Genomic DNA, 23,810 nt, shown 5'->3' with positions numbered 1-23,810 from the left:
GATGGTCCTGTCAAATCTGATATAACAAGGAGCTGGTTACAGAACGGTGTCGCTTCCTTCAGCACGGCCTGGAGCCTGACACCAGTCTGTGAATGGTCCTGTCAAATCTGATATAACAAGGAGCTGGTTACAGAACGGTGTCACCTCCTTCAGCACGGCCTGGAGCCTGACACCAGGCTGTGGATGGCCCTGTCAAATCTGATATAACAAGGAGCTGGTTACAGAACGGTGTCGCCTCCTTCAGTACGGCCTGGAGCCTGACACCAGGCTATGGATGGTCCTGTCAAATCTGATACAACAAGGTGCTGGTTACAGAACGGTGTCGCCTCCTTCAGCACGGCCTGGAGCCTGACACCAGGCTGTGGATGGTCCTGTCAAATCTGATATAACAAGGAGCTGGTTACAGAACGGTGTCGCCTCCTTCAGCACGGCCTGGAGCCTGACACCAGGCTGTGGATGGTCCCGTCAAATCTGATATAACAAGGTGCTGGTTACAGAACGGTGTCACCTCCTTCAGCATGGCCTGGAGCCTGACACCAGGCTGTGGATGGTCCTGTTAAATCTGATATAACAAGGAGCTGGTTACAGAACGGTGTCACCTCCTTCAGCATGGCCTGGAGCCTGACACCAGGCTGTGGATGGTCCTGTCAAATCTGATATAACAAGGAGCTGGTTACAGAACGGTGTCACCTCCTTCAGAACGGCCTGGAGCCTGACACCAGGCTGTAGATGGTCCTGTCAAATCTGACATAACAAGGTGCTGGTTACAGAACGGTGTCACCTCCTTCAGCACGGCCTGGAGCCTGACACCAGTCTTTGGATGGTCCTGACAAATCTGATATAACAAGGAGCTGGTTACAGAACGGTGTCGCCTCCTTCAGTACGGCCTGGAGCCTGACACCAGGCTGTGGATGGTCCTGTCAAATCTGATACAACAAGGAGCTGGTTACAGAACGGTGTCGCCTCCTTCAGCACGGCCTGGAGCCTGACACCAGGCTGTGGATGGTCCTGTCAAATCTGATATAACAAGGTGCTGGTTACAGAACGATGTCACCTCCTTCAGCACGGCCTGGAGCCTGACACCAGGCTGTGGATGGTCCTGTCAAATCTGATATAACAAGGAGCTGGTTACAGAACGGTGTCGCCTCCTTCAGCACGGCCTGGAGCCTGACAGCAGGCTGTGGATGATCCTGTCAAATCTGATATAACAAGGAGCTGGTTACAGAACGGTGTCGCCTCCTTCAGCGCGGTCTGGAGCCTGACACCAGGCTGTAGATGGTCCTGTCAAATCTGATACAACACGGTGCTGGTTACAGAACGGTGTCGCCTCCTTCAGCACGGCCTGGAGCCTGACACCAGGCTGTGGATGGTCCTGCCAAATCTGATATAACAAGGTCCTGGTTACAGAACGGTGTCGCCTCCTTCAGCACGGCCTGGAGCCTGACACCAGGCTGTGGATGGTCCTGTCAAATCTGATATAACAAGGACCTGGTTACTGAACGGTGTCGCCTCCTTCAGCACGGCCTGCAGCCTGACACCAGTCTGTGAATGGTCCTGCCAAATCTGATATAACAAGGTGCTGGTTACAGAACGGTGTCGCCTCCTTCAGCACGGCCTGGAGCCTGACACCAGGCTGTGGATGGTCCTGTCAAATCTGATACAACAAGGAGCTGGTTACAGAACTGTGTCACCTCCTTCAGCACGGCCTGGAGCCTGACACCAGGCTGTGGATGGTCCTGTCAAATCTGATATAACAAGGAGCTGGTTACAGAACGGTGTCGCCTCCTTCAGCACGGCCTGGAGCCTGACACTAGGCTGTGGATGGTCCTGTCAAATCTGATATAACAAGGAGCTGGTTACAGAACGGTGTCACCTCCTTCAGCACGGCCTGGAGCCTGACACCAGGCTTTGGATGGTCCTGTCAAATCTGATATAACAAGGAGCTGGTTACAGAACGGTGTCACCTCCTTCAGCACGGCCTGGAGCCTGACACCAGGCTGTGGATGGTCCTGTCAAATCTGATACAACAAGGAGCTGTTTACAGAACGGTGTCGCCTCCTTCAGCACGGCCTGGAGCCTGACACCAGGCTGTGGATGGTCCTGTCAAATCCGATACAACAAGGAGCTGGTTACAGAACGGTGTCGCCTCCTTCAGCACGGCCTGGAGCCTGACACCAGTCTGTGGATGGTCCTGTCAAATCTGATATATCTAGGAGCAGGTTACAGAACGGTGTCGCCTCCTTCAGCACGGCCTGGAGCCTGACACCAGGCTGTAGATGGTCCTGTCAAATCTGATACAACAAGGTGATGGTTACAGAACGGTGTCGCCTCCTTCAGCACGGCCTGGACCCTAATACCAGGCTGTGGATGGTCCTGTGAAATCTGATACAACAAGGTGCTGGTTCCAGATCGGTGTCGCGTCCTTCAGCACGGCCTGGACCCTGACACCAGGCTGTGGATGGTCCTGTCAAATCTGATATAACAAGGAGCTGGTTACAGATCGGTGTCGCGTCCTTCAGCAGGGCCTGGAGCCTGACACCAGGCTGTGGATGCTCCTGTCAAATCTGATATAACAAGGAGCTGGTTACAGAACTGTGTCGCCTCCTTCAGCACGGCCTGGAGCCTGACACCAGGCTGTGGATGGTCCTGTCAAATCTGATATAACAAGGTGCTGGTTACAGAACGATGTCGCCTCCTTCAGCACGGCCTGGACCCTGACACCAGGCTGTGGATGGTCCTGTCAAATCTGATATAACAAGGAGCTGGTTACAGAACGGTGTCGCCTCCTTCAGCACGGCCTGGAGCCTGACAGCAGGCTGTGGATGATCCTGTCAAATCTGATATAACAAGGAGCTGGTTACAGAACGGTGTCGCCTCCTTCAGCGCGGTCTGGAGCCTGACACCAGGCTGTTGATGGTCCTGTCAAATCTGATATAACAAGGAGCTGGTTACAGAACGGTGTTGCCTCCTTCAGCGCGGTCTGGAGCCTGACACCAGGCTGTGGATGGTCCTGTCAAATCTGATACAACACGGTGCTGGTTACAGAACGGTGTCGCCTCCTTCAGCACGGCCTGGAGCCTGACACCAGGCTGTGGATGGTCCTGTCAAATCTGATATAACAAGGAGCTGGTTACAGAACGGTGTCACCTCCTTCAGCACGGCCTGGAGCCTGACACCAGGCTGTGGATGGTCCTGTCAAATCTGATATAACAAGGAGCTGGTTACAGAACGGTGTCGCCTCCTTCAGAACGGCCTGGAGCCTGACACCAGGCTCTGGATGGTCCTGTCAAATCTGATATAACAAGGTGCTGGTTACAGAACGGTGTCACCTCCTTCAGCACGGCCTGGAGCCTGACACCAGGCTCTGGATGGTCCTGTCAAATCTGATATAACAAGGTGCTGGTTACAGAACGGTGTCACCTCCTTCAGCACGGCCTGGAGCCTGACACCAGGCTGTGGATGGTCCTGTCAAATCTGATATAACAAGGTGCTTGTTACAGAACGGTGTCGCCACCTTCAGCAGGGCCTGGAGCCTGACACCAGGCTGTGGATTGTCCTGTCAAATCTGATACAAGAAGGTGCTGGTTACAGAACGGTGTCACCTCCTTCAGCACGGCCTGGAGCCTGACACCAGGCTGTGGATGGTCCTGTCAAATCTGATATAACAAGGAGCTGGTTACAGAACGGTGTCGCTTCCTTCAGCACGGCCTGGAGCCTGACACCAGTCTGTGAATGGTCCTGTCAAATCTGATATAACAAGGAGCTGGTTACAGAACGGTGTCACCTCCTTCAGCACGGCCTGGAGCCTGACACCAGGCTGTGGATGGCCCTGTCAAATCTGATATAACAAGGAGCTGGTTACAGAACGGTGTCGCCTCCTTCAGTACGGCCTGGAGCCTGACACCAGGCTATGGATGGTCCTGTCAAATCTGATACAACAAGGTGCTGGTTACAGAACGGTGTCGCCTCCTTCAGCACGGCCTGGAGCCTGACACCAGGCTGTGGATGGTCCTGTCAAATCTGATATAACAAGGAGCTGGTTACAGAACGGTGTCGCCTCCTTCAGCACGGCCTGGAGCCTGACACCAGGCTGTGGATGGTCCCGTCAAATCTGATATAACAAGGTGCTGGTTACAGAACGGTGTCACCTCCTTCAGCATGGCCTGGAGCCTGACACCAGGCTGTGGATGGTCCTGTTAAATCTGATATAACAAGGAGCTGGTTACAGAACGGTGTCACCTCCTTCAGCATGGCCTGGAGCCTGACACCAGGCTGTGGATGGTCCTGTCAAATCTGATATAACAAGGAGCTGGTTACAGAACGGTGTCACCTCCTTCAGAACGGCCTGGAGCCTGACACCAGGCTGTAGATGGTCCTGTCAAATCTGACATAACAAGGTGCTGGTTACAGAACGGTGTCACCTCCTTCAGCACGGCCTGGAGCCTGACACCAGTCTTTGGATGGTCCTGACAAATCTGATATAACAAGGAGCTGGTTACAGAACGGTGTCGCCTCCTTCAGTACGGCCTGGAGCCTGACACCAGGCTGTGGATGGTCCTGTCAAATCTGATACAACAAGGAGCTGGTTACAGAACGGTGTCGCCTCCTTCAGCACGGCCTGGGGCCTGACACCAGGCTGTGGATGGTCCTGTCAAATCTGATATAACAAGGAGCTGGTTACAGAACGATGTCGCCTCCTTCAGCACGGCCTGGAGCCTGACACCAGGCTGTGGATGGTCCTGTCAAATCTGATATAACAAGGAGCTGGTTACAGAACGGTGTCACCTCCTTTAGCACGGCCTGAAGCCTGACACCAGGCTGTGGATGGTCCTGTCAAATCTGATACAACAAGGAGCTGGTTACAGAACGGTGTCGCCTCCTTCAGCACGGCCTGGAGCCTGACACCAGGCTGTGGATGGTCCTGTCAAATCTGATATAACAAGGAGCTGGTTACAGAACGGTGTCGCCTCCTTCAGCACGGCCTGGAGCCTGACACCAGGCTGTGGATGGTCCTGTCAAATCTGATATAACAAGGTGCTGGTTACAGAACGGTGTCGCCTCCTTCAGCACGGCCTTGAGTCTGACACCAGGCTGTGGATGGTCCTGTCAAATCTGATATAACAAGGTGCTGGTTACAGAACGGTGTCACCTCCTTCAGCACGGCCTGGAGCCTGACACCAGGCTGAGGATGGTCCTGTCAAATCTGATATAACAAGGAGCTGGTTACAGAACGGTGTCACCTCCTTCAGCACGGCCTGGAGCCTGACACCAGGCTGTGGATGGTCCTGTCAAATCTGATATATCAAGGAGCTGGTTACAGAACGGTGTCGCCTCCTTCAGCACGGCCTGGAGCCTGACACCAGGCTGTGGATGGTCCTGTCAAATCTGATATAACAAGGAGCTGGTTACAGAACGGTGTCGCCTCCTTCAGCACGGCCTGGAGCCTGACACCTGTCTGTGAATGGTCCTGCCAAATCTGATATAACAAGGTCCTGGTTACAGAACGGTGTCGCCTCCTTCAGCACGGCCTGGAGCCTGACACCAGGCTGTGGATGGTCCTGTCAAATCTGATATAACAAGGACCTGGTTACTGAACGGTGTCGCCTCCTTCAGCACGGCCTGGAGCCTGACACCAGTCTGTGAATGGTCCTGCCAAATCTGATATAACAAGGTGCTGGTTACAGAACGGTGTCGCCTCCTTCAGCACGGCCTGGAGCCTGACACCAGGCTGTGGATGGTCCTGTCAAATCTGATACAACAAGGAGCTGGTTACAGAACGGTGTCACCTCCTTCAGCACGGGCTGGAGCCTGACACCAGACTGTGGATGGTCCTGTCAAATCTGATATAACAAGGAGCTGGTTACAGAACGGTGTCGCCTCCTTCAGCACGGCCTGGAGCCTGACACCAGGCTGTGGATGGTCCTGTCAAATCTGATATAACAAGGAGCTGGTTACAGAACGGTGTCACCTCCTTCAGCACGGCCTGGAGCCTGACACCAGGCTGTGGATGGTCCTGTCAAATCTGATATAACAAGGACCTGGTTACAGAACGGTGTCACCTCCTTCAGCACGGCCTGGAGCCTGACACCAGGCTGTGGATGGTCCTGTCAAATCTGATACAACAAGGAGCTGTTTACAGAACGGTGTCGCCTCCTTCAGCACGGCCTGGAGCCTGACACCAGGCTGTGGATGGTCCTGTCAAATCCGATACAACAAGGAGCTGGTTACAGAACGGTGTCGCCTCCTTCAGCACGGCCTGGAGCCTGACAGCAGGCTGTGGATGATCCTGTCAAATCTGATATAACAAGGAGCTGGTTACAGAACGGTGTCGCCTCCTTCAGCGCGGTCTGGAGCCTGACACCAGGCTGTAGATGGTCCTGTCAAATCTGATACAACACGGTGCTGGTTACAGAACGGTGTCGCCTCCTTCAGCACGGCCTGGAGCCTGACACCAGGCTGTGGATGGTCCTGCCAAATCTGATATAACAAGGTCCTGGTTACAGAACGGTGTCGCCTCCTTCAGCACGGCCTGGAGCCTGACACCAGGCTGTGGATGGTCCTGTCAAATCTGATATAACAAGGACCTGGTTACTGAACGGTGTCGCCTCCTTCAGCACGGCCTGCAGCCTGACACCAGTCTGTGAATGGTCCTGCCAAATCTGATATAACAAGGTGCTGGTTACAGAACGGTGTCGCCTCTTTCAGCACGGCCTGGAGCCTGACACCAGGCTGTGGATGGTCCTGTCAAATCTGATACAACAAGGAGCTGGTTACAGAACTGTGTCACCTCCTTCAGCACGGCCTGGAGCCTGACACCAGGCTGTGGATGGTCCTGTCAAATCTGATATAACAAGGAGCTGGTTACAGAACGGTGTCGCCTCCTTCAGCACGGCCTGGAGCCTGACACTAGGCTGTGGATGGTCCTGTCAAATCTGATATAACAAGGAGCTGGTTACAGAACGGTGTCACCTCCTTCAGCACGGCCTGGAGCCTGACACCAGGCTTTGGATGGTCCTGTCAAATCTGATATAACAAGGACCTGGTTACAGAACGGTGTCACCTCCTTCAGCACGGCCTGGAGCCTGACACCAGGCTGTGGATGGTCCTGTCAAATCTGATACAACAAGGAGCTGTTTACAGAACGGTGTCGCCTCCTTCAGCACGGCCTGGAGCCTGACACCAGGCTGTGGATGGTCCTGTCAAATCCGATACAACAAGGAGCTGGTTACAGAACAGTGTCGCCTCCTTCAGCACGGCCTGGAGCCTGACACCAGTCTGTGGATGGTCCTGTCAAATCTGATATATCTAGGAGCAGGTTACAGAACGGTGTCGCCTCCTTCAGCACGGCCTGGAGCCTGACACCAGGCTGTAGATGGTCCTGTCAAATCTGATACAACAAGGTGCTGGTTACAGAACGGTGTCGCCTCCTTCAGCACGGCCTGGACCCTAACACCAGGCTGTGGATGGTCCTGTGAAATCTGATACAACAAGGTGCTGGTTCCAGATCGGTGTCGCGTCCTTCAGCACGGCCTGGACCCTGACACCAGGCTGTGGATGGTCCTGTCAAATCTGATATAACAAGGAGCTGGTTACAGATCGGTGTCGCGTCCTTCAGCAGGGCCTGGAGCCTGACACCAGGCTGTGGATGCTCCTGTCAAATCTGATATAACAAGGAGCTGGTTACAGAACTGTGTCGCCTCCTTCAGCACGGCCTGGAGCCTGACACCAGGCTGTGGATGGTCCTGTCAAATCTGATATAACAAGGTGCTGGTTACAGAACGATGTCGCCTCCTTCAGCACGGCCTGGAGCCTGACACCAGGCTGTGGATGGTCCTGTCAAATCTGATATAACAAGGAGCTGGTTACAGAACGGTGTCGCCTCCTTCAGCACGGCCTGGAGCCTGACAGCAGGCTGTGGATGATCCTGTCAAATCTGATATAACAAGGAGCTGGTTACAGAACGGTGTCGCCTCCTTCAGCGCGGTCTGGAGCCTGACACCAGGCTGTGGATGGTCCTGTCAAATCTGATATAACAAGGAGCTGGTTACAGAACGGTGTTGCCTCCTTCAGCGCGGTCTGGAGCCTGACACCAGGCTGTGGATGGTCCTGTCAAATCTGATACAACACGGTGCTGGTTACAGAACGGTGTCGCCTCCTTCAGCACGGCCTGGAGCCTGACACCAGGCTGTGGATGGTCCTGTCAAATCTGATATAACAAGGAGCTGGTTACAGAACGGTGTCACCTCCTTCAGCACGGCCTGGAGCCTGACACCAGGCTGTGGATGGTCCTGTCAAATCTGATATAACAAGGAGCTGGTTACAGAACGGTGTCGCCTCCTTCAGAACGGCCTGGAGCCTGACACCAGGCTCTGGATGGTCCTGTCAAATCTGATATAACAAGGTGCTGGTTACAGAACGGTGTCACCTCCTTCAGCACGGCCTGGAGCCTGACACCAGGCTCTGGATGGTCCTGTCAAATCTGATATAACAAGGTGCTGGTTACAGAACGGTGTCACCTCCTTCAGCACGGCCTGGAGCCTGACACCAGGCTGTGGATGGTCCTGTCAAATCTGATATAACAAGGTGCTTGTTACAGAACGGTGTCGCCACCTTCAGCAGGGCCTGGAGCCTGACACCAGGCTGTGGATTGTCCTGTCAAATCTGATACAAGAAGGTGCTGGTTACAGAACGGTGTCACCTCCTTCAGCACGGCCTGGAGCCTGACACCAGGCTGTGGATGGTCCTGTCAAATCTGATATAACAAGGAGCTGGTTACAGAACGGTGTCGCTTCCTTCAGCACGGCCTGGAGCCTGACACCAGTCTGTGAATGGTCCTGTCAAATCTGATATAACAAGGAGCTGGTTACAGAACGGTGTCACCTCCTTCAGCACGGCCTGGAGCCTGACACCAGGCTGTGGATGGCCCTGTCAAATCTGATATAACAAGGAGCTGGTTACAGAACGGTGTCGCCTCCTTCAGTACGGCCTGGAGCCTGACACCAGGCTGTGGATGGTCCTGTCAAATCTGATACAACAAGGTGCTGGTTACAGAACGGTGTCGCCTCCTTCAGCACGGCCTGGAGCCTGACACCAGGCTGTGGATGGTCCTGTCAAATCTGATATAACAAGGAGCTGGTTACAGAACGGTGTCGCCTCCTTCAGCACGGCCTGGAGCCTGACACCAGGCTGTGGATGGTCCCGTCAAATCTGATATAACAAGGTGCTGGTTACAGAACGGTGTCACCTCCTTCAGCATGGCCTGGAGCCTGACACCAGGCTGTGGATGGTCCTGTTAAATCTGATATAACAAGGAGCTGGTTACAGAACGGTGTCACCTCCTTCAGCATGGCCTGGAGCCTGACACCAGGCTGTGGATGGTCCTGTCAAATCTGATATAACAAGGAGCTGGTTACAGAACTGTGTCACCTCCTTCAGAACGGCCTGGAGCCTGACACCAGGCTGTAGATGGTCCTGTCAAATCTGACATAACAAGGTGCTGGTTACAGAACGGTGTCACCTCCTTCAGCACGGCCTGGAGCCTGACACCAGTCTGTGGATGGTCCTGACAAATCTGATATAACAAGGAGCTGGTTACAGAACGGTGTCGCCTCCTTCAGTACGGCCTGGAGCCTGACACCAGGCTGTGGATGGTCCTGTCAAATCTGATACAACAAGGAGCTGGTTACAGAACGGTGTCGCCTCCTTCAGCACGGCCTGGGGCCTGACACCAGGCTGTGGATGGTCCTGTCAAATCTGATATAACAAGGAGCTGGTTACAGAACGATGTCGCCTCCTTCAGCACGGCCTGGAGCCTGACACCAGGCTGTGGATGGTCCTGTCAAATCTGATATAACAAGGAGCTGGTTACAGAACGGTGTCACCTCCTTTAGCACGGCCTGAAGCCTGACACCAGGCTGTGGATGGTCCTGTCAAATCTGATACAACAAGGAGCTGGTTACAGAACGGTGTCGCCTCCTTCAGCACGGCCTGGAGCCTGACACCAGGCTGTGGATGGTCCTGTCAAATCTGATACAACAAGGAGCTGGTTACAGAATGGTGTCGCCTCCTTCAGCACGGCCTGGAGCCTGACACCAGGCTGTGGATGGTCCTGTCAAATCTGATACAACAAGGAGCTGGTTACAGAACTGTGTCGCCTCCTTCAGCTCGGCCTGGAGCCTGACACCAGGCTGTGGATGGTCCTGTCAAATCTGATATAACAAGGAGCTGATTACAGAACGTTGTCGCCTCCTTCAGCGCGGCCTGGAGCCTGACACCAGGCTGTGGATTGTCCCGTCAAATCTGATATAACAAGGTGCTGGTTACAGAACGGAGTTGCCTCCTTCAGCACGGCCTGGAGCCTGACACCAGGCTGCGGGTGGTCCTGTCAAATCTGATATAACAAGGAGCTGGTTACAGAACGGTGTCACCTCCTTCAGCACGGCCTGGAGCCTGACACCAGGCTGTGGATGGTCCTGACGAATCTGATATAACACGGAGCTGGTTACAGAAAGGTGTCACCTCCTTCAGCACGGCCTGGAGCCTGACACCAGGCTGTGGATGGTCCTGTCAAATCTGATATAACAAGGAGCTGGTTACAGAACGGTGTCACCTCCTTCAGCACGGCCTGGAGCCTGACACCAGGCTGTGGATGGTCCTGTCGAATCTGATAAAACAAGGAGCTGGTTACAGAACGGTGTCACCTCCTTCAGCACGGCCTGGAGCCTGACACCAGGCTGCGGATGGTCCTGTCAAATCTGATATAACAAGGAGCTGGTTACAGAACGGTGTCGCCTCCTTCAGCACGGCCTTGAGCCTGACACCAGGCTGTGGATGGTCCTGTCAAATCTGATACAACAAGGAGCTGGTTACAGAACGATGTCGCCTCCTTCAGCACGGCCTGGAGCCTGACACCAGGCTGTGGATGGTCCTGTCAAATCTGATATAACAAGGTGCATGTTACAGAACGGTGTCGCCACCTTCAGCATGGCCTGGAGCCTGACACCAGGCTGTGGATTGTCCTGTCAAATCTGATACAAGAAGGTGCTGGTTACAGAACGGTGTCACCTCCTTCAGCACGGCCTGGAGCCTGACACCAGGCTGTGGATGGTCCTGTCAAATCTGATATAACAAGGAGCTGGTTACAGAACGGTGTCGCTTCCTTCAGCACGGCCTGGAGCCTGACACCAGGCTGTGGATGGCCCTGTCAAATCTGATATAACAAGGAGCTGGTTACAGAACGGTGTCGCCTCCTTCAGTACGGCCTGGAGCCTGACACCAGGCTGTGGATGGTCCTGTCAAATCTCATACAACAAGATGCTGGTGACAGAACGGTGTCGCCTCCTTCAGCACGGCCTGGAGTCTGACACCAGGCTGTGGATGGTCCTGTCAAACCTGATATAACAAAGTGCTGGTTACAGAACGGTGTCGCCTCCTTCAGTACGGCCTGGAGCCTGACACCAGGCTGTGGATGGTCCTGTCAAATCTGATACAACAAGGTGCTGGTTACAGAATGGTGTCGCCTCCTTCAGCACGGCCTGGAGCCGGACACCAAGCTGTAGATGGTCCTGTCAAATCTGATACAACAAGGTGCTGGTTACAGAACGGTGTCGCCTCCTTCAGCACGGCCTGGAGCCTGACACCAGGCTGTGGATGGTCCTGTCAAATCTGATATAACAAGGTGCTGGTTACAGAACGGTGTCACCTCCTTCAGCATGGCCTGGAGCCTGACACCAGGCTGTGGATGGTCCTGTCAAATCTGATATAACAAGGAGCTGGTTACAGAACGGTGTCGCCTCCTTCAGCACGGCCTGGAGCCTGACACCAGGCTGTGGATGGTCCTGTTAAATCTGATATAACAAGGAGCTGGTTACAGAACGGTGTCACCTCCTTCAGCATGGCCTGGAGCCTGACACCAGGCTGTGGATGGTCCTGTCAAATCTGATATAACAAGCTGCTGGTTACAGAACGTTGTCACCTCCTTCAGCACGGCCTGGAGCCTGACACCAGGCTGTGGATGGTCCTGTCAAATCTGATATAACAAGGAGCTGGTTACAGAACGGTGTCACCTCCTTCAGAACGGCCTGGAGCCTGACACCAGGCTGTAGATGGTCCTGTCAAATCTGACATAACAAGGTGCTGGTTACAGAACGGTGTCACCTCCTTCAGCACGGCCTGGAGCCTGACACCAGTCTGTGGATGGTCCTGACAAATCTGATATAACAAGGAGCTGGTTACAGAACGGTGTCGCCTCCTTCAGTACGGTCTGGAGCCTGACACCAGGCTGTGGATGGTCCTGTCAAATCTGATACAACAAGGAGCTGGTTACAGAACGGTGTCGCCTCCTTCAGCACGGCCTGGGGCCTGACACCAGGCTGTGGATGGTCCTGTCAAATCTGATATAACAAGGAGCTGGTTACAGAACGATGTCGCCTCCTTCAGCACGGCCTGGAGCCTGACACCAGGCTGTGGATGGTCCTGTCAAATCTGATACAACAAGGAGCTGGTTACAGAACGGTGTCGCCTCCTTCAGCACGGCCTGGAGCCTGACACCAGGCTGTGGATGGTCCTGTCAAATCTGATACAACAAGGAGCTGGTTACTGAACGGTTTCGCCTCCTTCAGCACGGGCTGGAGCCTGACACCAGTCTGTGGATGGTCCTGTCAAATCTGATATAACAAGGAGCTGGTTAGAAAACGGTGTCACCTCCTTCAGCACAGCCTGGAGCCTGACACCAGGCTGTGGATGGTCCTGTCAAATCTGATACAACAAGGAGCTGGTTACAGAATGGTGTCGCCTCCTTCAGCACGGCCTGGAGCCTGACACCAGGCTGTGGATGGTCCTGTCAAATCTGATACAACAAGGAGCTGGTTACAGAACGGTGTCGCCTCCTTCAGCACGGCCTGGAGCCTGACACCAGGCTGTGGATGGTCCTGTCAAATCTGATATAACAAGGAGCTGGTTACAGAACGGTGTCGCCTCCTTCAGCAGGGCCTGGAGCCTGACACCAGGCTGTAGATGGGCCTGTCAAATCTGATATAACAAGGTGCTGGTTACAGAACGGTGACGCCTCCTTCAGCACGGCCTGCAGCCTGACACCAGGCTGTGGATGGTCCTGTCAAATCTGATATAACAAGGAGCTGATTACAGAACGTTGTCGCCTCCTTCAGCGCGGCCTGGAGCCTGACACCAGGCTGTGGATTGTCCGGTCAAATCTGATATAACAAGGTGCTGGTTACAGAACGGAGTTGCCTCCTTCAGCACGGCCTGGAGCCTGACACCAGGCTGTGGATGGTCCTGTCAAATCTGATATAACAAGGAGCTGGTTACAGAACGGTGTCGCCTCCTTCAGCACGGCCTTGAGCCTGACACCAGGCTGTGGATGGTCCTGTCAAATCTGATACAACAAGGAGCTGGTTACAGAACGATGTCGCCTCCTTCAGCACGGACTGGAGCCTGACACCAGGCTGTGGATGGTCCTGTCAAATCTGATAGAACAAGGTGCTGGTTACAGAACGGTGTCACCTCCTTCAGCACGGCCTGGAGCCTGACACCAGGCTGTGGATGGTCCTGTCAAATCTGATATAACAAGGAGCTGGTTACAGAACGGTGTCGCCTCCTTCAGCACGGCCTGGAGCCTGACACCAGGCTGTGGATTGTCCCGTCAAATCTGATATAACAAGGTGCTGGTTACAGAACGGAGTTGCCTCCTTCAGCACGGCCTGGAGCCTGACACCAGGCTGCGGGTGGTCCTGTCAAATCTGATATAACAAGGAGCTGGTTACAGAACGGTGTCACCTCCTTCAGCACGGCCTGGAGCCTGACACCAGGCTGTGGATGGTCCTGACGAATCTGATATAACACGGAGCTGGTTACAGAACGGTGTCACCTCCTTCAGCACGGCGTGGAGCCTGACACCAGGCTGTGGATGGTCCTGTCAAATCTGATATAACAAGGAGCTGGTTACAGAACGGTGTCACCTCCTTCAGCACGGCCTGGAGCCTGACACCAGGCTGTGGATGGTCCTGTCGAATCTGATATAACAAGGAGCTGGTTACAGAATGGTGTCACCTCCTTCAGCACGGCCTGGAGCCTGACACCAGGCTGTTGAGGGTCCTGTCAAATCTGATATAACAAGGTGCTGGCTACAGAACGGTGTCGCCTCCTTCAGCACGGCCTGGATCCTGACACCAGGCTGTGGATGGTCCTGTCAAATCTGAGATAACAAGGAGCTGGTTACAGAACGGTGTCGCCTCCTTCAGCACGGCCTGGAGCCTGACACCAGGCTGTGTATGGTCCTGTCAAATCTGATATAACAAGGTGCTGGTTACAGAACGGTGTCACCTCCTTCAGCACGGCCTGGAGCCTGACACCAGGCTGTGGATGGTCCTGTCAAATCTGATATAACAACGAGCTGGTTACAGAACGGTGTCGCCTCCTTCAGCACGGCCTGGAGCCTGACACCAGGCTGTGGATGGTCCTGTCAAATCTGATATAACAAGGAGCTGGTTACAGAACGGTGTCGCCTCCTTCAGCACGGCCTTGAGCCTGACACCAGGCTGTGGATGGTCCTGTCAAATCTGATACAACAAGGAGCTGGTTACAGAACGATGTCGCCTCCTTCAGCACGGCCTGGAGCCTGACACCAGGCTGTGGATGGTCCTGTCAAATCTCATACAACAAGATGCTGGTTACAGAACGGTGTCGCCTCCTTCAGCACGGCCTGGAGCCTGACACCAGGCGGTGGATGGTCCTGTCAAATCTGATACAACAAGGTGCTGGTTACAGAATAGTGTCGCCTCCTTCAGCACGGCCTGGAGCCTGACACCAGGCTGTGGATGGTCCTGTCAAATCTGATATAACAAGGTGCTGGTTACAGAACGGTGTCACCTCCTTCAGCATGGCCTGGAGCCTGACACCAGGCTGTGGATGGTCCTGTCAAATCTGATATAACAAGGAGCTGGTTACAGAACGGTGTCGCCTCCTTCAGCACGGCCTGGAGCCTGACACCAGGCTGTGGATGGTCCTGTTAAATCTGATATAACAAGGAGCTGGTTACAGAACGGTGTCACCTCCTTCAGCATGGCCTGGAGCCTGACACCAGGCTGTGGATGGTCCTGTCAAATCTGATATAACAAGGTGCTGGTTACAGAACGGTGTCACCTCCTTCAGCACGGCCTGGAGCCTGACACCAGGCTGTGGATGGTCCTGTCAAATCTGATATAACACGGAGCTGGTTACAGAACGGTGTCACATCCTTCAGAACGGCCTGGAACCTGACACCAGGCTGTAGATGGTCCTGTCAAATCTGACATAACAAGGTGCTGGTTACAGAACGGTGTCACCTCCTTCAGCATGGCCTGGAGCCTGACACCAGTCTGTGGATGGTCCTGACAAATCTGATATAACAAGGAGCTGGTGACAGAACGGTGTCGCCTCCTTCAGTACGGCCTGGAGCCTGACACCAGGCTGTGGATGGTCCTGTCAAATCTGATACAACAAGGAGCTGGTTACAGAACGGTGTCGCCTCCTTCAGCACGGCCTGGGGCCTGACACCAGGCTGTGGATGGTCCTGTCAAATCTGATATAACAAGGAGCTGGTTACAGAACGATGTCGCCTCCTTCAGCACGGCCTGGAGCCTGACACCAGGCTGTGGATGGTCCTGTCAAATCTGATACAACAAGGAGCTGGTTACAGAACGGTGTCGCCTCCTTCAGCACGGCCTGGAGCCTGACACCAGGCTGTGGATGGTCCTGTCAAATCTGATACAACAAGGAGCTGGTTACTGAACGGTTTCGCCTCCTTCAGCACGGCCTGGAGCCTGACACCAGTCTGTGGATGGTCCTGTCAAATCTGATACAACAAGGAGCTGGTTACAGAACGATGTCGCCTCCTTCAGCACGGACTGGAGCCTGACACCAGGCTGTGGATGGTCCTGTCAAATCTGATATAACAAGGTGCTGGTTACAGAACGGTGTCACCTCCTTCAGCACGGCCTGGAGCCTGACACCAGGCTGTGGATGGTCCTGTCAAATCTGATATAACAAGGAGCTGGTTACAGAACGGTGTCGCCTCCTTCAGCACGGCCTGGAGCCTGACACCAGGCTGTGGATTGTCCCGTCAAATCTGATATAACAAGGTGCTGGTTACAGAACGGAGTTGCCTCCTTCAGCACGGCCTGGAGCCTGACACCAGGCTGCGGGTGGTCCTGTCAAATCTGATATAACAAGGAGCTGGTTACAGAACGGTGTCACCTCCTTCAGCACGGCCTGGAGCCTGACACCAGGCTGTGGATGGTCCTGACGAATCTGATATAACACGGAGCTGGTTACAGAACGGTGTCACCTCCTTCAGCACGGCGTGGAGCCTGACACCAGGCTGTGGATGGTCCTGTCAAATCTGATATAACAAGGAGCTGGTTACAGAACGGTGTCACCTCCTTCAGCACGGCCTGGAGCCTGACACCAGGCTGTGGATGGTCCTGTCGAATCTGATATAACAAGGAGCTGGTTACAGAATGGTGTCACCTCCTTCAGCACGGCCTGGAGCCTGACACCAGGCTGTGGATTGTCCCGTCAAATCTGATATAACAAGGTGCTGGTTACAGAACGGAGTTGCCTCCTTCAGCACGGCCTGGAGCCTGACACCAGGCTGCGGGTGGTCCTGTCAAATCTGATATAACAAGGAGCTGGTTACAGAACGGTGTCACCTCCTTCAGCACGGCCTGGAGCCTGACACCAGGCTGTGGATGGTCCTGACGAATCTGATATAACACGGAGCTGGTTACAGAACGGTGTCACCTCCTTCAGCACGGCGTGGAGCCTGACACCAGGCTGTGGATGGTCCTGTCAAATCTGATATAACAAGGAGCTGGTTACAGAACGGTGTCACCTCCTTCAGCACGGCCTGGAGCCTGACACCAGGCTGTGGATGGTCCTGTCGAATCTGATATAACAAGGAGCTGGTTACAGAATGGTGTCACCTCCTTCAGCACGGCCTGGAGCCTGACACCAGGCTGTTGAGGGTCCTGTCAAATCTGATATAACAAGGTGCTGTCTACAGAACGGTGTCGCCTCCTTCAGCACGGCCTGGATCCTGACACCAGGCTGTGGATGGTCCTGTCAAATCTGAGATAACAAGGAGCTGGTTACAGAACGGTGTCGCCTCCTTCAGCACGGCCTGGAGCCTGACACCAGGCTGTGTATGGTCCTGTCAAATCTGATATAACAAGGTGCTGGTTACAGAACGGTGTCACCTCCTTCAGCACGGCCTGGAGCCTGACACCAGGCTGTGGATGGTCCTGTCAAATCTGATATAACAACGAGCTGGTTACAGAACGGTGTCGCCTCCTTCAGCACGGCCTGGAGCCTGACACCAGGCTGTGGATGGTCCTGTCAAATCTGATATAACAAGGAGCTGGTTACAGAACGGTGTCGCCTCCTTCAGCACGGCCTTGAGCCTGACACCAGGCTGTGGATGGTCCTGTCAAATCTGATATAACAAGGTGCTGGTTACAGAACGGTGTCACCTCCTTCAGCACGGCCTGGAGCCTGACACCAGGCTGTGGATGGTCCTGTCAAATCTGATATAACAAGGAGCTGGTTACAGAACGGTGTCACCTCCTTCAGCATGGCCTGGAGCCTGACACCAGGCTGTGGATGGTCCTGTCAAATCTGATATAACAAGGTGCTGGTTACAGAACGGTGTCACCTCCTTCAGCACGGCCTGGAGCCTGACACCAGGCTGTGGATGGTCCTGTCAAATCTGATATAACACGGAGCTGGTTACAGAACGGTGTCACATCCTTCAGAACGGCCTGGAGCCTGACACCAGGCTGTAGATGGTCCTGTCAAATCTGACATAACAAGGTGCTGGTTACAGAACGGTGTCACCTCCTTCAGCATGGCCTGGAGCCTGACACCAGTCTGTGGATGGTCCTGACAAATCTGATATAACAAGGAGCTGGTTACAGAACGGTGTCGCCTCCTTCAGTACGGCCTGGAGCCTGACACCAGGCTGTGGATGGTCCTGTCAAATCTGATACAACAAGGAGCTGGTTACAGAACGGTGTCGCCTCCTTCAGCACGGCCTGGGGCCTGACACCAGGCTGTGGATGGTCCTGTCAAATCTGATATAACAAGGAGCTGGTTACAGAACGATGTCGCCTCCTTCAGCACGGCCTGGAGCCTGACACCAGGCTGTGGATGGTCCTGTCAAATCTGATACAACAAGGAGCTGGTTACAGAACGGTGTCGCCTCCTTCAGCACGGCCTGGAGCCTGACACCAGGCTGTGGATGGTCCTGTCAAATCTGATACAACAAGGAGCTGGTTACTGAACGGTTTCGCCTCCTTCAGCACGGCCTGGAGCCTGACACCAGTCTGTGGATGGTCCTGTCAAATCTGATACAACAAGGAGCTGGTTACAGAACGATGTCGCCTCCTTCAGCACGGACTGGAGCCTGACACCAGGCTGTGGATGGTCCTGTCAAATCTGATATAACAAGGTGCTGGTTACAGAACGGTGTCACCTCCTTCAGCACGGCCTGGAGCCTGACACCAGGCTGTGGATGGTCCTGTCAAATCTGATATAACAAGGAGCTGGTTACAGAACGGTGTCGCCTCCTTCAGCACGGCCTGGAGCCTGACACCAGGCTGTGGATTGTCCCGTCAAATCTGATATAACAAGGTGCTGGTTACAGAACGGAGTTGCCTCCTTCAGCACGGCCTGGAGCCTGACACCAGGCTGCGGGTGGTCCTGTCAAATCTGATATAACAAGGAGCTGGTTACAGAACGGTGTCACCTCCTTCAGCACGGCCTGGAGCCTGACACCAGGCTGTGGATGGTCCTGACGAATCTGATATAACACGGAGCTGGTTACAGAACGGTGTCACCTCCTTCAGCACGGCGTGGAGCCTGACACCAGGCTGTGGATGGTCCTGTCAAATCTGATATAACAAGGAGCTGGTTACAGAACGGTGTCACCTCCTTCAGCACGGCCTGGAGCCTGACACCAGGCTGTGGATGGTCCTGTCGAATCTGATATAACAAGGAGCTGGTTACAGAATGGTGACACCTCCTTCAGCACGGCCTGGAGCCTGACACCAGGCTGTTGAGGGTCCTGTCAAATCTGATATAACAAGGTGCTGGTTACAGAACGGTGTCGCCTCCTTCAGCACGGCCTGGATCCTGACACCAGGCTGTGGATGGTCCTGTCAAATCTGAGATAACAAGGAGCTGGTTACAGAACGGTGTCGCCTCCTTCAGCACGGCCTGGAGCCTGACACCAGGCTGTGTATGGTCCTGTCAAATCTGATATAACAAGGTGCTGGTTACAGAACGGTGTCACCTCCTTCAGCACGGCCTGGAGCCTGACACCAGGCTGTGGATGGTCCTGTCAAATCTGATATAACAACGAGCTGGTTACAGAACGGTGTCGCCTCCTTCAGCACGGCCTGGAGCCTGACACCAGGCTGTGGATGGTCCTGTCAAATCTGATATAACAAGGAGCTGGTTACAGAACGGTGTCGCCTCCTTCAGCACGGCCTTGAGCCTGACACCAGGCTGTGGATGGTCCTGTCAAATCTGATACAACAAGGAGCTGGTTACAGAACGATGTCGCCTCCTTCAGCACGGCCTGGAGCCTGACACCAGGCTGTGGATGGTCCTGTCAAATCTCATACAACAAGATGCTGGTTACAGAACGGTGTCGCCTCCTTCAGCACGGCCTGGAGCCTGACACCAGGCGGTGGATGGTCCTGTCAAATCTGATACAACAAGGTGCTGGTTACAGAATAGTGTCGCCTCCTTCAGCACGGCCTGGAGCCTGACACCAGGCTGTGGATGGTCCTGTCAAATCTGATATAACAAGGTGCTGGTTACAGAACGGTGTCACCTCCTTCAGCATGGCCTGGAGCCTGACACCAGGCTGTGGATGGTCCTGTCAAATCTGATATAACAAGGAGCTGGTTACAGAACGGTGTCGCCTCCTTCAGCACGGCCTGGAGCCTGACACCAGGCTGTGGATGGTCCTGTTAAATCTGATATAACAAGGAGCTGGTTACAGAACGGTGTCACCTCCTTCAGCATGGCCTGGAGCCTGACACCAGGCTGTGGATGGTCCTGTCAAATCTGATATAACAAGGTGCTGGTTACAGAACGGTGTCACCTCCTTCAGCACGGCCTGGAGCCTGACACCAGGCTGTGGATGGTCCTGTCAAATCTGATATAACACGGAGCTGGTTACAGAACGGTGTCACATCCTTCAGAACGGCCTGGAGCCTGACACCAGGCTGTAGATGGTCCTGTCAAATCTGACATAACAAGGTGCTGGTTACAGAACGGTGTCACCTCCTTCAGCATGGCCTGGAGCCTGACACCAGTCTGTGGATGGTCCTGACAAATCTGATATAACAAGGAGCTGGTTACAGAACGGTGTCGCCTCCTTCAGTACGGCCTGGAGCCTGACACCAGGCTGTGGATGGTCCTGTCAAATCTGATACAACAAGGAGCTGGTTACAGAACGGTGTCGCCTCCTTCAGCACGGCCTGGGGCCTGACACCAGGCTGTGGATGGTCCTGTCAAATCTGATATAACAAGGAGCTGGTTACAGAACGATGTCGCCTCCTTCAGCACGGCCTGGAGCCTGACACCAGGCTGTGGATGGTCCTGTCAAATCTGATACAACAAGGAGCTGGTTACAGAACGGTGTCGCCTCCTTCAGCACGGCCTGGAGCCTGACACCAGGCTGTGGATGGTCCTGTCAAATCTGATACAACAAGGAGCTGGTTACTGAACGGTTTCGCCTCCTTCAGCACGGCCTGGAGCCTGACACCAGTCTGTGGATGGTCCTGTCAAATCTGATATAACAAGGAGCTGGTTACAGAACGGTGTCACCTCCTTCAGCACAGCCTGGAGCCTGACACCAGGCTGTGGATGGTCCTGTCAAATCTGATACAACAAGGAGCTGGTTACAGAATGGTGTCGCCTCCTTCAGCACGGCCTGGAGCCTGACACCAGGCAGTGGATGGTCCTGTCAAATCTGATACAACAAGGAGCTGGTTACAGAACGGTGTCGCCTCCTTCAGCAGGCCTGGAGCCTGACAACAGGCTGTCGATGGTCCTGTCAAATCTGATATAACAAGGAGCTGATTACAGAACGTTGTCGCCTCCTTCAGCGCGGCCTGGAGCCTGACACCAGGCTGTGGATTGTCCCGTCAAATCTGATATAACAAGGTGCTGGTTACAGAACGGAGTTGCCTCCTTCAGCAGGGCCTGGAGCCTGACACCAGGCTGCGGGTGGTCCTGTCAAATCTGATATAACAAGGAGCTGGTTACAGAACGGTGTCACCTCCTTCAGCACGGCCTGGAGCCTGACACCAGGCTGTGGATGGTCCTGACGAATCTGATATAACAAGGAGCTGGTTACAGAACGGTGTCGCCTCCTTCAGCACGGCCTGGAGCCTGACACCAGGCTGTGTATGGTCCTGTCAAATCTGATATAACAAGGTGCTGGTTACAGAACGGTGTCACCTCCTTCAGCACGGCCTGGAGCCTGACACCAGGCTGTGGATGGTCCTGTCAAATCTGATATAACAACGAGCTGGTTACAGAACGGTGTCGCCTCCTTCAGCACGGCCTGGAGCCTGACACCAGGCTGTGGATGGTCCTGTCAAATCTGATATAACAAGGAGCTGGTTACAGAACGGTGTCGCCTCCTTCAGCACGGCCTTGAGCCTGACACCAGGCTGTGGATGGTCCTGTCAAATCTGATACAACAAGGAGCTGGTTACAGAACGATGTCGCCTCCTTCAGCACGGCCTGGAGCCTGACACCAGGCTGTGGATGGTCCTGTCAAATCTCATACAACAAGATGCTGGTTACAGAACGGTGTCGCCTCCTTCAGCACGGCCTGGAGCCTGACACCAGGCGGTGGATGGTCCTGTCAAATCTGATACAACAAGGTGCTGGTTACAGAATAGTGTCGCCTCCTTCAGCACGGCCTGGAGCCTGACACCAGGCTGTGGATGGTCCTGTCAAATCTGATATAACAAGGTGCTGGTTACAGAACGGTGTCACCTCCTTCAGCATGGCCTGGAGCCTGACACCAGGCTGTGGATGGTCCTGTCAAATCTGATATAACAAGGAGCTGGTTACAGAACGGTGTCACCTCCTTCAGCATGGCCTGGAGCCTGACACCAGGCTGTGGATGGTCCTGTCAAATCTGATATAACAAGGTGCTGGTTACAGAACGGTGTCACCTCCTTCAGCACGGCCTGGAGCCTGACACCAGGCTGTGGATGGTCCTGTCAAATCTGATATAACACGGAGCTGGTTACAGAACGGTGTCACATCCTTCAGAACGGCCTGGAGCCTGACACCAGGCTGTAGATGGTCCTGTCAAATCTGACATAACAAGGTGCTGGTTACAGAACGGTGTCACCTCCTTCAGCATGGCCTGGAGCCTGACACCAGTCTGTGGATGGTCCTGACAAATCTGATATAACAAGGAGCTGGTTACAGAACGGTGTCGCCTCCTTCAGTACGGCCTGGAGCCTGACACCATGCTGTGGATGGTCCTGTCAAATCTGATACAACAAGGAGCTGGTTACAGAACGGTGTCGCCTCCTTCAGCACGGCCTGGGGCCTGACACCAGGCTGTGGATGGTCCTGTCAAATCTGATATAACAAGGAGCTGGTTACAGAACGATATCGCCTCCTTCAGCACGGCCTGGAGCCTGACACCAGGCTGTGGATGGTCCTGTCAAATCTGATACAACAAGGAGCTGGTTACAGAACGGTGTCGCCTCCTTCAGCACGGCCTGGAGCCTGACACCAGGCTGTGGATGGTCCTGTCAAATCTGATACAACAAGGAGCTGGTTACTGAACGGTTTCGCCTCCTTCAGCACGGCCTGGAGCCTGACACCAGTCTGTGGATGGTCCTGTCAAATCTGATACAACAAGGAGCTGGTTACAGAACGATGTCGCCTCCTTCAGCACGGACTGGAGCCTGACACCAGGCTGTGGATGGTCCTGTCAAATCTGATATAACAAGGTGCTGGTTACAGAACGGTGTCACCTCCTTCAGCACGGCCTGGAGCCTGACACCAGGCTGTGGATGGTCCTGTCAAATCTGATATAACAAGGAGCTGGTTACAGAACGGTGTCGCCTCCTTCAGCACGGCCTGGAGCCTGACACCAGGCTGTGGATTGTCCCGTCAAATCTGATATAACAAGGTGCTGGTTACAGAACGGAGTTGCCTCCTTCAGCACGGCCTGGAGCCTGACACCAGGCTGCGGGTGGTCCTGTCAAATCTGATATAACAAGGAGCTGGTTACAGAACGGTGTCACCTCCTTCAGCACGGCCTGGAGCCTGACACCAGGCTGTGGATGGTCCTGACGAATCTGATATAACACGGAGCTGGTTACAGAACGGTGTCACCTCCTTCAGCACGGCGTGGAGCCTGACACCAGGCTGTGGATGGTCCTGTCAAATCTGATATAACAAGGAGCTGGTTACAGAACGGTGTCACCTCCTTCAGCACGGCCTGGAGCCTGACACCAGGCTGTGGATGGTCCTGTCGAATCTGATATAACAAGGAGCTGGTTACAGAATGGTGACACCTCCTTCAGCACGGCCTGGAGCCTGACACCAGGCTGTTGAGGGTCCTGTCAAATCTGATATAACAAGGTGCTGGTTACAGAACGGTGTCGCCTCCTTCAGCACGGCCTGGATCCTGACACCAGGCTGTGGATGGTCCTGTCAAATCTGAGATAACAAGGAGCTGGTTACAGAACGGTGTCGCCTCCTTC

The sequence above is a fragment of the Scyliorhinus torazame genome, chromosome 23, assembly GCF_047496885.1.
Source record: "Scyliorhinus torazame isolate Kashiwa2021f chromosome 23, sScyTor2.1, whole genome shotgun sequence".
NCBI classification, from domain to species: Eukaryota; Metazoa; Chordata; class Chondrichthyes; order Carcharhiniformes; family Scyliorhinidae; genus Scyliorhinus; species Scyliorhinus torazame.
Note: the sequence above shows the minus strand (reverse complement) of the source record.